This window comes from Myotis lucifugus, unplaced genomic scaffold (genome assembly GCF_000147115.1).
Source record: "Myotis lucifugus unplaced genomic scaffold, Myoluc2.0 scaffold_193, whole genome shotgun sequence".
Taxonomy (NCBI): domain Eukaryota; kingdom Metazoa; phylum Chordata; class Mammalia; order Chiroptera; family Vespertilionidae; genus Myotis; species Myotis lucifugus.
Genome location: NW_005871241.1, coordinates 456,683 through 474,178, shown reverse-complemented (window position 1 = coordinate 474,178; position 17,496 = coordinate 456,683). Strand labels below are relative to the sequence as shown.

The 17,496-nt window shown below is 34.3% G+C and overlaps 1 protein-coding gene across 2 annotated transcripts in view; it reads left to right on the top strand.

Moving 5' to 3' along the window:
- Positions 1 to 17,496, top strand: part of NCAM2 (neural cell adhesion molecule 2) — a 394,113-nt gene that overhangs the window by 45,243 nt on the left and 331,374 nt on the right. The gene's annotated exons all lie outside the window — the stretch shown is intronic.

The window sequence follows — 17,496 nt, the reverse complement described above, 5'->3', positions numbered from 1 at the left end:
CACCCCACATGGGATCAGACTAGTAACTTCATCAGCCTGTAGCTATAATTTACACTTCCTAAGTCTTAATTTCCTCATTTGTAAAATCACAATAAGGATGGAGCCTAACTCACAGACTTAAGAATTGGAAGAGAAAAACCTTGTTAATACAGCACCTGGCACATCTGATGCTCAGCAGTTATTAGCGCTTTTCACCATTATTGTTACACTTACACATCCCTAAATGTATATTACATATTTCTATGGGACTCAAAATCCATTAGGATGAATAAAAGATAAAATAGTACACCTGTTCTTAAAGTACCTCATTTTAGCAGTAGCTTTATATCTAATCAAATGTGTTCTCTGCAGGGAATAGATAGTCTGACTTAAGCATTTTATTTGCATAGAACCAACTACTGTCTGTGCAGAGAAAAAACAACCAATTAATTAGAAAGCAAGAACCAGTGTGTATTTATATATTAGAAATGGTACAAAGTACTAAGAGGGATCATGCTAAAGATCTAAACATAGTCAGAAAGTCATATTCATTCACAAAACTTTCCAATAGTATGTACACTTTGATCAATAATGCATGTTGAATATAATTGTGAGGAAAAGTGGTAGAAGCATTGCGGAAATCAATTGAAATTAATGAGTAAATCAATTTTATTTGACTTTTTTCTTTCTGGTGGTATAATTTTATTTTACATTTGTAGGGTTTTGTTTCCCCTTCTTCTAGCTCATTTATCAAATTGCAAAAATTCCTCCAGAGACTCACTAAAATAAATGGATAATTGTCAGTGGAGAGCAAGCAACAAAGGTGTGTGTTGTCTTTATCACAAAAGACCTATTGTTACTCCTAAAGAAAAAAAAAACAAAGAAAGAAAAACAGATCTTTAAGGCAAGGTTACTTAAATCACTGAATTGTGGCCGCTGTAGGAAGTCACAGTGCATTTTGTATGAAAACATTTTAAAAATGGAGAATAAACAGTGGTCGATAAGGATATCATGATGCAAAGGTCAAGGGCAACCTGCAGATTTGCAGATACCCTTAAAGAATTAGAGCTGGTGCCCAGCCGGCCTGGCTCAGTGGTCGAGTGTTGATCTATGAACCAGGAGGTCAGGGTTTGACTTCCTCCCAGGGCACATGCCTGGGTTGAGGGCTTGATCCACAGTGTGGGGAGTGCAGGAGGCAACCGATCAATGATTGTCTCTCATCATTGATGTTTCTATCTCTCTCTCCCTTCCTCTCTGAAACCAATAAAAATATATTTTAAAAAAATTAGAGCCGGAGTCATGTAACAGTAAGAAAAACAACCTGTTCATTCTTTGTGCTTTTTGTTTCTTCCCAATCTATTTTGTGGGCATTATATATATAGCCTCTTTAATAATATGCTAGAATGAAATATTTGTTGTACATAATCCTACTCCTTTGTAAAATACCCTTCAAGGAGTGTTTATTTGTTATATGTTTGCCCCCACCAAAGAAAACCTTAAAGAGCCAAACTTATAATGTTAAATTTATAATAAACTTATAAAAAAGTGTTTATTATATTAAAAGAAAGATCCAGGTGTCTGTAACCAGATTTAAAGGCACACTTCTGGACTGAGTTAAAGTGCTTCCCTTTTAAGCAGTTTAAACTTAACCTTTTTAAGCACTGATGAAATATTATAAAGAATTCACAGCAGCAGTTACATGAAGGTCAAAAGATTATTGGGAAGAAGAAAAGAGCGTGATTGCAACATGTGCAAAGTAACTACTGAGATGTAATAAAGAGATACACTTATTTGTTAGTGGGTCAACCAGTTATATATTCTGATTTCATAGCTTGAAATGGCAATTCAGTTTTAAAGATATTATGCATATAACCCTATTACTCTCAAGGTTTTTAGACTTGAGCAACCGCTACTTTTACTGTCCATGTCTAAACACTCATCTCCCAAAAGTATGTGTTCCCCATCTGGACAAAGTACTTATGCACCCTACAAAACCATTCTGTTTGTTACTTGTCATCTCTCATTTGCTCTCTGCTCATAATTTCTTCCCAATCATAACATATTTTATTGGAAATTTCTGCAAGCAGTTGAGAGTCTAACATTTAACCAAAGCATTTTTAAAGTTATCATTTTCAGCCTGGCCGGTGTGACACAGTAGTTGAGCTTTGATCTATGAACCAGGAGGTCACGGTTCGATTCCCTGTTAGGGCACATGCCCGGGTTGTGGGCTCTATCCCCAGTATGGAACATGCAGAAGGCAGCCAATCAATGATTATCTCTCATAATTGACGTTTCTATTTCTCTCTCCCTCTTCTTCCTCTCTGAAATCAATAAACATATATTTAAAATTGTCATTTTTAAAGACTTCCTAAGGATTGAAGATAATTGAATGAAATGACAATGTTGACTAGCTAAAAGTGGCCTGTTTCCTGGGAGTCCTTACTAGCCATTTCTCTCCTGAGACTCTCATCTTGTTTATGTTCTACCCCTCAGATATTAGCCGTATCTACCCAAGACCAGAATCTTCCAACTGCTTTATCTTTTAGACTTCAGCCACTGGAAATAGAAAATATTCCTTCAAAGAATTTTGTGACCCTTGTCAAAACAAATCTAATGAACAAAATGAACTGACCAACAAAATAAGACCAGAGGCATGGAATAGATTGACATACCTCCATGTAGGGCTGGGGGAACAAGAAGAGATAAACCAAAGAACTTATATACTTACATGCATAGCCCTTGGACATGGGCAATAGGATGGTAAAGACCTGGTGGGGGGTGAGTAGGAGGTGGGAGGAAGGGGATAAAGCGGGGGGGGGGGACAGTATTGTTGTAATACTGTCAACAATAAAAAATATATATAAAAATATTTTTAAAAATTCTGTATAAAACAGCATAATGCCTAACTCTTCATCAACAACCATCTGCACCAGTGATGAGTAATTCCCAGGAACTCTGGGTGTATTGACTGCACATGCTTAACAAAAGGAATGTACCAAAGTGGCCCCCAGTATCTTCCTCTACCAACATAATCTAGTTTCTACGCTTAGAACTCAAGGAAAAGGGGACAAAAAGAAAGATTAAGTAACAGTTTGTTCTCACTTTCAGTAGTTTAAAGTACAGAAATATTGGGACCAAGTTGCTGAGTGTGTGTGTGTGTGTGTGTGTGTGTATGTGTAGTGTGATGTTATCTCTCTATGTAAAAGCCTAATACGCAAAGTGTCCCCTTGGGAGTTTGACTGATTGCTCACTATGACGTGTGCTGACCACCAGGGAGTGACATGAAACAAAGGAAGGCCCCGCCTGGCAGCTGGCAACTGGGGAAGGGAAGCCTTGGCCAGCACCCAGCAGCTGCTAGCAACCCTACCTGTGCACGAATTTTGTGCACTGGGCCTCTAGTTTCATTATATTCATGGATACCTAAAAGTAGTTTTTCCATTTATTATGTTGAGAACACCTTATATTTCTATTCTGTAATTAAACAAAGAATACTTTATTAGGTTGATATATAATAAAGGCATTACCAAGCATTTGTTAATATGCTCAAAGAAAAATAAAGAGAAACTTTTTTGGTTACTGAGTCAGAAGTATGCTATCTCAAGGACATCCTTTGCATAGATTTTGACACATGTTTGTTAGCCATATATTCAGGTATTTGTGGAAGCAGCCTTACACTTAATATCACACACAGTTTTTGTTTTTTCTTTTTTAATTTCTCCTTTACATTGACCCACTGGGTCATAATTTTTCATGTGAATACACACAACATTTATTTTTTCTCTTACTGTCAGTTTTTTCAGTATTTGAAAGTAGCTTTTCCATTGTTCACTGCATTTCTTACCATAGCTAACAAGTCTTTATGTTAACTTGTATTACACTACCATCAGATTTTCTAGTGCCCTGTTTGAAGGATCGTCCGTGGTCATCAGTTTCCAATATGTGCTTAAAATATAGCACTCAAAACTGAGTTTAACATCCCAGCTACTCAATGACCATGAGTGTGTATATATGGTTCTCTCTCTCTTTCCTCTAGTACTGACATTAGTTTTTTTTAAAGCAGTTTCAGTTTTCATTTATTTATTTACCACATCACACATTGAACTCTTTTTAAGCTTGAAGTGAACTTCTGTTTTTCTTATATTTGTCAACTTTGTATTATTGTAGTTTTTATCTAATGCATAGTACTTGAAATATAATAGAAATATAGATGAAATCAGGGAGATTGGGAGATCGAGGCCAGGGAAAGAACCTTGCACTATGCCAAGGTTCAAAGCTAAATAAGTCAGGTATTTGGGGACATTAATGAGATGTGATATTGGAGGAAAATAATATGGGTAGAGCATGCTTCAGAATTTCAGAGGATTTGAGTTTGTTACCTTAATTAAAAAAACAAAATGAGATATCATCCCACACCTGTCAGGATGCCTATTAAAAATAGAAAATAATTGTTGGCAAGGATGTGGGGAAATTGGCACCCTTGTACACTGTTGGCAGGAATGCAAAATGGTGCAGCTATTATAGAGGACAGTATGGAGGTTCCTCTAAAAGTTAAAAATAGAACTTTCATGAGATCCAGGATTTTTACTTGTGGGTATTTATGCAAAAATCCTTAAAATCAGGATCACAAAAAGATAGTAGCACACCCATGTTCATTGTAGCACTAGTCACAAGGTGTGGAAACAACCCAAGTGTCCATCCACAGGTGACTGAACAAAGAAAATGCGTTATATCCATACAATGGGATAGTATTCGGCCTTAATAAAGAAGCAAATTCTGCAACATGAAACAACATGAATGAACCTTGAGGATATTATTCTAATTTAAATAAGCCAATCACAGAAAGAAATGCAGCATGATTCCACTTATATGAGGTGTCTAAAATAGTCAAATTCACAGAATCAATAAAATGGAACCGTGATTGCTAGAATCTGTGGTTAGAGGGAAATGGAGTGCTACTAATCAATGAGCATAAAGTTTTAGTTAAGCAGTAGAAGTAGATTCTGGAAATCTACTGTACAACATTGTACCTATAGTCAATAATACTATGGTAAAGAATTAAACATTTAAGAAATAAATATCATGTTGCCCTGACTGGTTTGGCTCAGTGGATAGAGCAAGGGCTTGCGGATTGAAGGATCCCAGGTTCGATTCCGGTCAAGGGCATGTACCTTGGTTGCAGGCACATCTCCAGTAGTGGGTGTGCAGGAGGCAGCTGATGGATGTTTCTCTCTCATCAATGTTTCTAACTCTCTATCCTTCTCCCTTCCTCTCTGTAAAAAAATCAATAAAATGTATTAAAAAAAAAGAAAAGAAATAAATGTCATGTTAAGTATTCTTAAAGCTATAAAATAAAAGAATAAAGCTTAACTTAAGTGAAATTAATATTACATTCTATGCCGTGACCCTTTAATACAGTTCCTCATGTTGTGGTGACCCCCAACCATAAAATTATTTTTGTTGCTACTTTGTAATTTTGCTACTGTTATTAATCGTAATGTAAATATCTGATATGCAGGATGTATTTTCATTGTTCGCGACCCACAGGTTGAGAACCGCTGTTCTAGATTTTGATAATTTGTATTCACCAAGGGTATTTAAAAAATATGAACAATGGGATATATGATTATACTCTTTAGGGATCATTTTAACCTGAGAACCCTCTTATATTTAGAATACAATAGCCTGTGTGTGTATTAATGTAGTCTTTATCTTTTATATAGCATTTCTCTGACAACTCACATTTTATTGACAAGTTAAAAATGGTTTTGCACAGTATCCTCTTTGATTTTAAATTAGCAGACAATCTTCATCTCTAAAATAGTGGTTTTTCAACAGGGATGTTTTGTTCCTCAGAAGATGTTAGGCAATGTCTGGAGATATTTTTGGTATCACAACCGTGTGTGGGTGTGGGGGTGTTCCTAGTATCTGTGGATAGAGAGAAAGGATGCAGCTCAGCATCCTATATGCACAGTTCTACTGCCATCAATAAAGAATTATCCAGAGCAATACTTCAGTAGTGCCATGGTTGAGACATCCTACTCTAGAAGTTAGAAGGTTGCTGGATTTGAGACATTCTACTCTAGAAGTTAGAAGATGTTGCAGTATGTTTGTACAGATATGGAAATGCCCAACTTTATGGATTCTGTGTAATTATAATTGACTATGAGAAATATGCTATTCACATGTCTGAACTAATCTGATTATGAGGTGAGGGTTATTTTCATACATGCTTATGCATATTTGTAAATGAGTGACAATTATAGTATAGACACACTAATAACAGAATATTTATTCCATTACTACTGAATATGATAGGATTGCTTGTGCATAATACCCAGTTTAAATTAATAATATTTTGATGGATTTCAACTTAGCTCATTACTGAAAAATAATAAAATGACCACACTGTCCGTGATATTAGTCACCAATTATCAAATTATATTAATTCCTATACTGGTGTTCAATGTTATGTAAATGTGTTAACTATAGATGCATAATCATATCTCTATGTGTGTCAGTGTGTCTTATTAGTTTAAATCTTTTGTATTTTGGATCATTTTCTTTAAAATTTTTTTTGTCTGAAGGTAAAAATGTTGGTTGGTATATGCTGACTTATTTTTCCCTTTTAGTTTTTTATGTTCAGATATTTAAAATTTATTCTTTTTTATTATTGACTATATTCCCCATGCCGGACTTTACAGCCCCATGACTATTCTATAACTCCCAATTTTTAATTCTTAATAATCCCTTCACTTCTTTCACCCAGTCTCCCAAACCCCCGTCCCTTTTGGCAATCACCAGTCCGGTTTTGTTTCTATGAGTCTGTTTCAATTTTGTTTGTTTATTTTGTTTTTTGGATTCCACGTATAAGTGAAATCATATGGCATTTACCTTTCTCTGACTTTCTTATTTAACTTAGCATCATACCCTCTAGCATAATATTCGTGCTGTCTCAAATGGTAAGATTTCATTCTTTTTAAGATCAAGTAACATTCCATTGAATATATGCACTATGGCTTTTTATTCACTGGTCTATTGATGGGCACTTGGGTTTCTTTCATATCTATGCTATTTAAAGAATGCTGCAATGGACATAGAGGTGCATATATTCATCTGAATTAGTGTTTTGGGTTTCTTCAGCTAAATACCCAGAAGTGAGATTGCTAGGTCATAAGTCAGTAAAATTTATTGTTAAGTAGACAATTTTAGGCATCAAAAGATTATCAGAAACAACAGGTTCAAGAGATTTGGGAACATTAATAATATTAAATGCTAATTAAAATGATCTATTATGACAAGTTTACATTTATTAATTACATATTAAGCAGAGGTAAAAAGTGACAATAATGAGACACCAAGCTATGTCTCTTTTTCAATAATTATTGCTTAATGGGGTAGATGAGTAGTATTGATGTGTATGCGTATAGATGTGTATGTATTTACAGATAAATATATATTTTTAGTCTTATTAGAAAAGGGAGAAGGTTTTTCCTGTTGTTGGAATATTTTAATGTGACAAACTTGAGCATTAGAGCAAGTAGAGGGGGAGAAATGGGAGATTTAAAGTGGAAAGGAACTGATGGATGGAGAATGGCCATGATGGAGGACAAGTCATCCAGTGCCCAAGTAATGAGATTATTCTTGGGCAGTAGGCATGCAGCTAGAAGTGCTAAGAGGGAATCCAAGTGAAGATGGACTTAAAATTAAATTTGTGTGAAGGGGAACCTCCTCAACACAGCTATTTCCAACCTTTTTTTTTATCTCAATGCACACATAAACTAATTACTAAAATTCTGTGGCACACCAAAACATAGACTATATTTTTGGCTGATCTGACAAAAAATAGGTATAATTTTTATTCATTCACACTGGATGGCTACTGCTATGTTGCCTGTTGGCATTTTCTGTTTTTTAGTTTGACAGTCTAAGGGAAAAGAGGTCAGTGCCCCTGGCTAAGTAATCAGGTATTGCATGTTTGAAAAATTCGTGTGGCACACCGGTTGGAATTTGCTGCTGTGAGGTACTAAGTGGAAAGGGGGTAAAGAGAGTATAAGGTTTGAAAAAATGTGAAGGTTCAGAGTAGTTACTCAGAGCAAAAACACCAGCTGTGCACATAAACCGGAGTCTGAAGCGGCAGCTACGAATGCTCCCATCTGCATAAACTGCAGCCACTCTGATATTTCTGTTCTAAAGGAGTTAAAGGCCGTATGAAATATTAAACAGAGCCTTTCAAAGTGTTCTTGAAAAATACAGTCTTAGAGTCATTTCAAATTATGCTGAGCCTTGACTTGAATATTAGTTGGCTACTGTTAACAACCACAGTTATAGATACCAAACAGGTGGTTTTTTGTTTGTTTGTTTGTTTTTCAATTGTAGGTGTGCTTTTTTTCCATTTTAAAGATAAAGAATGAGCCCATTTAGATTTAGATGTATTTTATAGAAATACAAATAGTCTTGATAAGCTTTCATGATTCCTTTCTTATCTGAAATAAAGGAGATAGAATTTTCTACATTAAAGACAAAACAACAACCCCTCAATAGATAATGTGAATGGAAACATTTAACTAATCCAGTTATTGTTGCATTAGACAGATGATATTGCTTATGCCTAAATAACACAATCTAAGTTTTGATCCTTTTATTTTGTTTGAAATATATGTTCAGTGTGGCAACATAATAGAAATTAAATAGTTATTAGGATTGATTGGATGCTTAAAATATAAATTTTGTTTGATGTGGTTATGCTTTAAAGGTCTATTTATAGTCTCCTATTTGGGTCTGGACTATTATTTAATTCATGTAATGTAATCATTTTTTAAAATAAAATTTTCATAAGTTTTTCAGTACTTGAAAAGTTTGTTCTGTGTTAGAGAAAGATGATTATATATAATGTACATATGAAGAAAATGAAATATTGTTTTGGGTCCTCAAAATATGAGTCACTGCCTGGCCAGCATGGTTCAGTTGTTGAGCATCAACCTATGAACCAGGAGGTCACAGTTCGATTCCTGGTCAGGGATTATGCCTGGGTTATAGGCTTGATCCCAAGTGTGGGGTGTGCAGAGGCAGCCGATCAATGATTCTCTCTCATCATTGATCTTTCTATCTCTCTCTCCCTTCCTCTCTGAGTATATGAGGCACTTACTGTACATACTCAGGATCTTTGCAGTGAGTGTTAATTTTATAATTCATCCTAAAGAAATCTACACTGTGAAAAAGCTCTGAAAGAACATGAACATTAACATAAAATAAGAAATCTAATAGTTTTTTTTTAACCAAAATCCATCTTGCTTAACTATTTCCTTTCGCCTAATGCTAGCAAAACCAGTTCTATAAGACAGGCCACTAGATTTAAAATCTCTGAGAATCAGTGCTAAATCTTTCAATTGCCCAAGTCGAAAAATGACTTATATTTACAGTCTTAGCACAGTGGGAATGATGACATGTATAAATGTGAAGTTTAATAAAACATATATAAATTTAGGTGTCAGGGGAGAGAATAATTTCCCAGTAATACATACCCACCTTAATATGTGTGAGACATAAGAAAATGAAAAAGAAAAAAACAAACATATCAAACACCATTCAATACAATGTATTTAATTAACTAATATCAATGCTTTTTATAGTACCTATTAGTGGTATTATTCTAATTAAGATATACTTTTTTTCAATAGGTTTATTAAAAGCTTATTCATTACAGGGCACATTGTTAAATTCTGGAGGTAAAATAATAATAATAAAAAAAGGATTCTTACATGAGTGGAGTTTTTGGTCTGAAATGGAAATGCAGTATTTGCCCAAATAATTATATTTTGATGACCGCCTGGAAGAAAGATAAGTTAAAGGATATATATGGAGAGATAATAATAGGGACCATTTTCCGTGGGTTAGGCAAGCAGGAAGTGACATGTAATCTGAGACCTGAGCAATGCTCAGAGATCCTGGACTGACCCAACATCTTTCTGGAATGTGCTGTGCAGAAATCATCTTAGATATCTTTCCTCCAAAGTTCCTCAACCGCAGAGCTCACTGAAAATCATCCTTATTCTCTTTTATTGATGTATCGATGCATTTCTTCCCTTATGGTTTCTTATCATTTATTTCCTTTTTCTCCACAAAACACATTCTACCTTCCACCTACAAAGTTTCCCCAGTCGTTTGAGTCATTCTAGGAATTGTAGATTCAGAGTTTTCTGAGAAGTGCAGTTTTTCTGTTATTTTTATTGCTAATTTCTAGAAATTCCTGGAAACAGTTTCTAGAAATAAGACGCTACATCATGTTCCACAAAACTGAGAAACATGAATCTCAGGTCTCCGGATTTAGTTTTTAGCTCATTGTAACTTTGTCTAGTTGTGGGCTGTTAGTATGTTTTCCCATATGTTAATCAAATCTGGTAAGAACTTGGTCGATGGAACTTGATTATTCTCCCATCAGTTCTTTTCTAGGATCAAATGTCCTACAAATAATACAAATTATAGAAATTACAGCCCGACAGTGCTTCTTGAGTTCTATGTAATACAGGTATTAACTTGAAAACCCAAATCATACGGGCCTCGTTTTTTCTGTTTTTTGTTTTCCAATTTGATCCCATGACCAACCCTGCAAGAACTCAAGGTTTACAGCTTCCTTTTATATCTGATCTGGGGAATCACAGAAGCCCCCTAAAACTAGAACAAAACCAACAAATCCTTTAAACAATCCACAGTCCAAATGTCATAGACTGTGAACATGACAGCATTGCATGAATGCTTTCTATACTCTTCATTTTTGAATAGGTGACACTTCTTGACAGTGTTTGTACTTATGTTAATATCCCTTGTTATTAAAAATGATGGCTTGAAAGGTCATTCCTGTAATCAATATACAGTAGGGATTCCAAAGTCCCAGATCAACGAAACTGGCTATTACTAGGCAATGCAATATTTGTAGTTTAAAATCATTTGAGTTCTAATTATTTCTCAAGGTCGCAAAAGTACTTGATTATTTTAATGGGAATGTGAACGACTAATATATTTATTCTTAGCCATTAAGAAAATGGCTTATATGTAAGGGTTATATGTCAATAAATTTGAGCAAATTAGACAAAGGAGTGTCCTATTTCATTTCAAAGATAATTTTAATTCACTAACTCTTAGCTAGATTAATGCTCCTAATAAAAATTAAGCGCTCCCCCGTGCATGGCATGTGTACCAGATGACCTCATTAAGTAGGTATATGGAGAACAGATGCCTCTATGACCTGTCTCCAGATTTACTGAGGAGGGAGTGTCCTTGTTTTAGTGTCCTGTGATTAGTGAGTGAATTTCAAACAAGGGACACAAGGACGATATTTCCTCACGGGTTGTTCTGTATGCCATTTGGTAAAATTCAAAACATTAAACAAGATTCATCTTTTACTGATGAATTTATCATCTTTACAAGTCAATAATGTTTGAAATTATAATCAAATTTTTAGTTAATGAGTATAGATGTTTTTTCATTAGTTTATCCTTCACAGGCAATGGAGATCAGTCTTTAAGTTCCTTTTATGTAAATATTAGCACATTTTAAAGTGACCCCGGATTTGAGTTATTCCACATATAGTATTCATGACTATGAAAACTATATGTTTTCCAGAACATATATATGCCGTTAATCGTACACCTATGGATGAGGACAGTGGGTGGGTGAGGTAAGGGCAAAGGGTGGGGTGGGAACCTGGTGGAAGGGAGCTATGAGGGGAAAAAAGAGGAACAACTGTAATAATCTGAACAATAAAGATTTATTTAAAAAAAGATGTCTAATTCAAACGTTTATTTGTTTGTTGTTACTGTGTTGTTGCTTCTGCTGTTATTGGTGGTCTAAGTTTTTATCAGCTAAGGAATAATATAGCCGTTAAACTAATACTTGACCTTGTGTCCTGCTACTGATGATGCCTTGACTTACAGGAAAATTCAATCTATACTAATAAAAGGATAATATGCTAATTAGACCAGATAGACTGGATGTCTTCTGGACGTCCTTCCAGACAAAGCCATGGTGGCAGGGGCCGAGGCAGAGGTGGTTAGGGGCGATCAGACTGGCAGGGGAGAGCGGTTAGGGGCGATCAGGCAGGCAGAGGTGGTTAGGGGCGATCAGGCAGGCAGGCAGGTGAGCAGGGGTCCCAGATTGGAGAGGGTGCAGGCCGGGCTGAGGGACCCTCCCCCATGCACAAATTTCATGCACCGGGCCTCTAGTATCAGTATACAGCAACATGGTAAAATTAGTTTTTCTAATGGTGTATTTTAGGTGGTCGGCTTTTATGTTGTTCTGAGCCTTTTACTTAAAAATCCAAAGGAAATTTAGAATCAGTTACATGCTAAAAGTAATGTAGTATGTTCACATTGAAAGCTATAAGGCATGTATGAAATGAAAGCTAAAATTTGATAAGTATTTAGTGTATGCAAAGCATTGTTAGGTGGTCATAATGTTTCAATGGAAATCCTAAATTATTGATTGAAAAGTACTCATTTGATCTTAGCATTTTGAGAAAACCACAACATAACTGTAGCATATGTTACAGATACCCAGTCTATTGAGGATGTTACCTTAGTGTTATCTAAATGTTGCTTCTCTATGGAAATCTTTAAAATATATATGCGTCCAGTTACGTAGGTCTATACACAGTCAGTATGTATAAAGTAAAACTTGATTATCTATCTTTAAACATGGCATGAGAGGGAGAATAATGACTCAACTAAAAAAGCATTACTGAAAAATATTTTTATAGGAAAAGTTAAACTCTTCATAAACATATATCAGGAAGGGACTGTATACCATATTTGCACATAAAATATGAGAATAAAGCAAATGAATATATTTGCATGTATATGTTTTTGACATATAGACAAAGAAGAATGGAATATTGACCTTAAGATATGGATACTTGATTATATAAGGATGATGTAATTATCTTAAAAATGAACATTTTTTCAATGATAGTTCACTTGATTCTTCTCAATATGTATGAGAATCTTAGGGAAAATCAAACCTTGATATTACCATTAATTAAAATACAAAGCATTCTAGATCCTCCTTTGTATCGTCATTCATTTCTACAGGCCACTTTGCAAACACAGGTAAACATTTTTTTTTTTGTATAGATCTAAATTTTCTATTTACATTAATTTTATAAAATTACATTAAATTACTTGTAAGAAAAAAAAGTTGACTTCTACAAGTCAAACACAATCATGATATATGATAAATAATTAAGGGAAAGTAATATATGTATAAAATAATTCTATACAAAGTTAGTTATGTGTTTGTATATATTTTGTTTGTATATGTTTGTACAATCATAGGAATTATAGAACATAGCATGTTTACTTGGTAATTTAGTTTATAATACATACATTACTAGTATGTATCTTGGGTAGAGGGTGAGGAATCATGTCAGGGCACATACAAGAATCAACCAGTGAATGCATAAAGAAGTGGAACAACAAATTCATGCTTCTCTCTTCCTTTCTCTCTCTGAAATTAGTTAGAAAATGTTAAAATTGAAGAGATTGACAAAGTAAAAGTACACTAAGAAGGAGTGATTTAAGTAGCATTTTCATAATAAATGCTAGGTATAAAGTGAAGAAAAGTGTGTATTGTGCAATTGTTTGTCATACTTTTGAAACTGAAAATTTGAAAATAACAAACCTGACAGGTTTCAATGGAGGTGGAATTATCAGAAACCACACAATCTATATTCTTTCAAAATGCAATATATTGTAAAGGAAAACAGTGGATAGGGAAATAATGATGACTCAAATTTTTCTGGTAACAAAATAGATACAATTATGGAAAATTCAAGGTGTTTTTTTCTTTAAACACAAGTCAAGAAATACTTATTGAAACGTTTCAGACTCAAAAAAGTTAAAATCACTCCATGGCCCTGAAATCAACGAGAAATGAAAAGCAGAAGGGTCAATAAAACTGTGATGATATCAAATATCATTAAAAAGTTTTAGAAGAGGCCAGATAAGTAAGACTTTCTGCTAATATGGATGTTACCATAAACAAAAGGATACAGACCTGAAAATGTTTCATTGAAAGTCTCAAATATAGAGATCCTACTTGTATTATTAAAAGAACTAAAATTATTGAATATCTATTATTACTGATTTAATTTGCATAAAGTGTATTGGTATCATATTTATTTTATATGTTGACTTTAATTTTTTAAAATGCAAAATATTTATGAAAGTGCCTTTTAGATTTATTTGTAACATTTTACTGTGGTAAATAGACATAATCTAAAATTTACCATTTTAACTATTTTTGAGTGTACAATTTAGGGTCCATTATTATTCATATTGTTGTACAATCACCACGTTTATCTCCAGAATGTTTTCATCTTCTCAAATGGAAATTCTGTACACATTAAAGAATAACTCCCAATTTCCTCCTGCCTCTAGCCCCTGGCAACCCCATTCTACTTTCTGATTCTGTAAATTTTGCTTTTGTATATACCTCATGTAAGTAGAATCATACAATATTTGTCCTTTGTGACTTCCTTATTCACTTAGCTTAATGTCTTTAAAGTTCATGCATTTTTGTTGAGATGGGTAAAACTAATATGTATTGCTAGACACTAGCTGAGAGATAGCATCTACTTAACATAGCTTGGTTCTCTACAAGGTCACATAGATTTAAAAACCCAGGAGACACAATAATTGTATATTAGCTGTGATGGCAAAGAAGGTTAAAAGTAAGATCTCATTTAAGGACAGCCAGACTGGTGTGTCTTAGTAATTGAGCAATGACCTATGAACCTAGGAGGTCATGGGCACAAGCTTAGGTTGTGGGCTTGATCCCCAGTAGGGGGCATGCAGGAGAGAGCCAATCAAATGACAGCTTCTGTTCATTTATAATCGGTTCTGCACGTGGTTCCTTTGAATCTACCTTTGTTTGTTAATGCCAAATGCCATCAGGGGCTCAGAGATAAGCCTGGCTGTGATGCAGGGTAGAGAGGTTTAGGTTGATATACATGATAGTTCCATGAATCTTCCTAGTGCTGTTCAAGCAAATGGCCACTTTGTCCTAAAGTCACAGTACCTGCTATATATAATTGCTCAGGCCTTAAAGATATGTTGACTTCTTTATGGAGGTGTTCAGTCTCTCATAATTCAATATAGAAATATAAAATGAGAGAACCTTAATTTTCAACACATGAAAACTTTCTCTGAAGAGAAACTTAGAAACTTACATTTTAAAAAACAAGGACAGCTTTGTGATGATGTAGTTTAAGAATATGATCATGAAAATCAGCATGTTTAAAAGAAGTCTGATAAAAGTATAATTTGTATTACAAGGGAAATGAACTGAAAACATTGTTCTATAGTGCTTTTATGGAGATTTTTAAAGCTGACAATGTATTTAACACAGCACATAATGAAACTTGGGCCCTTGTAATTTACCAAAATAATCAACTTAAACAAAAAGGATGTCCTTAGTTTCTTTTCTGATCCCTTTGAATGCTTTGCGAAGTAATTATTTCAGGCTTATACTGACGAAAATTTGTCAGAAAATTAGAGCCATTTAATTTTTTTTTTTTACTATTCCCTTTTGTGCACATTTTGCTTTGTCTAGTTTCCTTTATGAAGGATTTTTATAGCTCCATCGTCAGTAAGTTTGAGGCGTGATATTCTCTCTATCTTCCTTTGTTGCTTCCCTAACTATCATTCGTTTTAAAACTGGGTCAGCCTACTTTAATTTCATTTTGTTGCTTTTTGAAGATTATTGATTTCAAAATAAAAAAAGCTTGCTGACATTCAGTATTACATATGATGCACAAAATAGTGTTTGCAGCCCTCACAACTAAGTATATGTATATGACAAACTATACTGATTTCTAATTGACTGTTTTTCTTGCCCAGTGAAAAACAATATAATTCTTCTCAAACGGGCTCTTTGTCCTGGAGCAGAAATGAGCAGAATATTTCTTATCAGGCATAACTCCTTTTCCATCTTCCTCCTTTCATCTGGCCAGTGAGAGTCAGAGATTTGAAAGATTGTCCTTTGAAGGGTACATCAACTTTGAGTGAGGTGACAGCGACCCTGGCCAAATTGTTGAGGCTGATTTCTTTCCATTAGTAGAGCTTGTTTATTATAGAAAAGGAGGGACTGTGTTGCATAGAGTGCTTAGAAACATGAAATTTGGCCTAGCTGGTGTCGCTCTGTGGTTGAGCATCAACCCATGAACCTAGAAGTCACTGGTTCAATTCCAAGTCAGGGCACATGCCTCAGTTGCAAGCTCAATCCCCAGGCATGCAGGAGGCAGCTGATCAATGATTCTCTCTCATCACTGATATTTCTATCTCTCTCTCCTTTTTTTTTCTCCCTGAAATCAATAAAAATAAACTTGAAAAAAAAGAAACATGATATTTTGAATTATTTCTTCTGTATATAATATCTGTGATCTTGAGCAAGTTACTCAACTTCTCTTCATCTTATATTTTCACTTAGGAAAAAAGGAGAAAACTTTATGACAAGCTATTTTAGATGAAGTGCTTATCATTGATTAGTCATTCCATGATTTGCAACTCAGGATATGATTATTTAAGGTAGATTATTTAAGGTAGATTACATGTAGCATCAGAATTGATTCAGTGTTATACTTCATCCCAGTATCTCTACATGAGATGATTTAAGCCTAAAAAAAGAAAACATTTTGCCTCCTGTTATAGATTTTGGGTTTGGATTATTTTTCCCCTTAATAGAATAGGTCCTCAAATCCCTTTGTAAGGTAATTGAAGGATCAAGGAGAAGGAATCATTTACTGATCATTGTATAAAAATAAAAACAACTAACCCTTGTTTCTCATTCCTGTTTCTCAATTTCAGATTAATGAGGTTCATTGCATTTTGGGGCTGGAACATGTGAATGATAATGCTATTATGTAATCAATTTGATATAACCTAGCAAGTAATCCAGTACCTTTGATTTCATATTTACAATGCAAATTTTATAAGTAAAAAACTGAAGGGAAGTATAGAATCAAAATTCTGTATATCCTGTAAAGAAGATAAAATACTTGTTCTAACATATTGAAGAAAACAGAAATGCAACATTTTAAGGTAGATTTCAGATGAACATTCACTGACTCCATGGAAAAAGAGTTACAGGTGCATTTCAACTATTTTTATATAAATAGACTATAGGTAAATGTTTTGTGGCACACAGTTTTATTTACTGGCACACCATTTTGCTCATTTAGTTGATATATGGAGGAAATTGTCATGTGATTTTCACAGGCCAAGTTGCACTTAACACTTTAAAATAAGGTATTAGTGAGATGTGACAGTGAATTTTAAAGGTTACTTCAATTAGAGAATTATGAACCAAACTTTGGTTCTAAGATAACAGGAATAGTAGCAGAATTATTTTAGAATAATCTTACATAATAATAGACAAACATGTAAATTGACTGTACCTTCGCTACGCTAACCAGCCAATCAGGAGAGTATGCAAATTAACCCAACAAAGATGGTGATTAATTTGCAT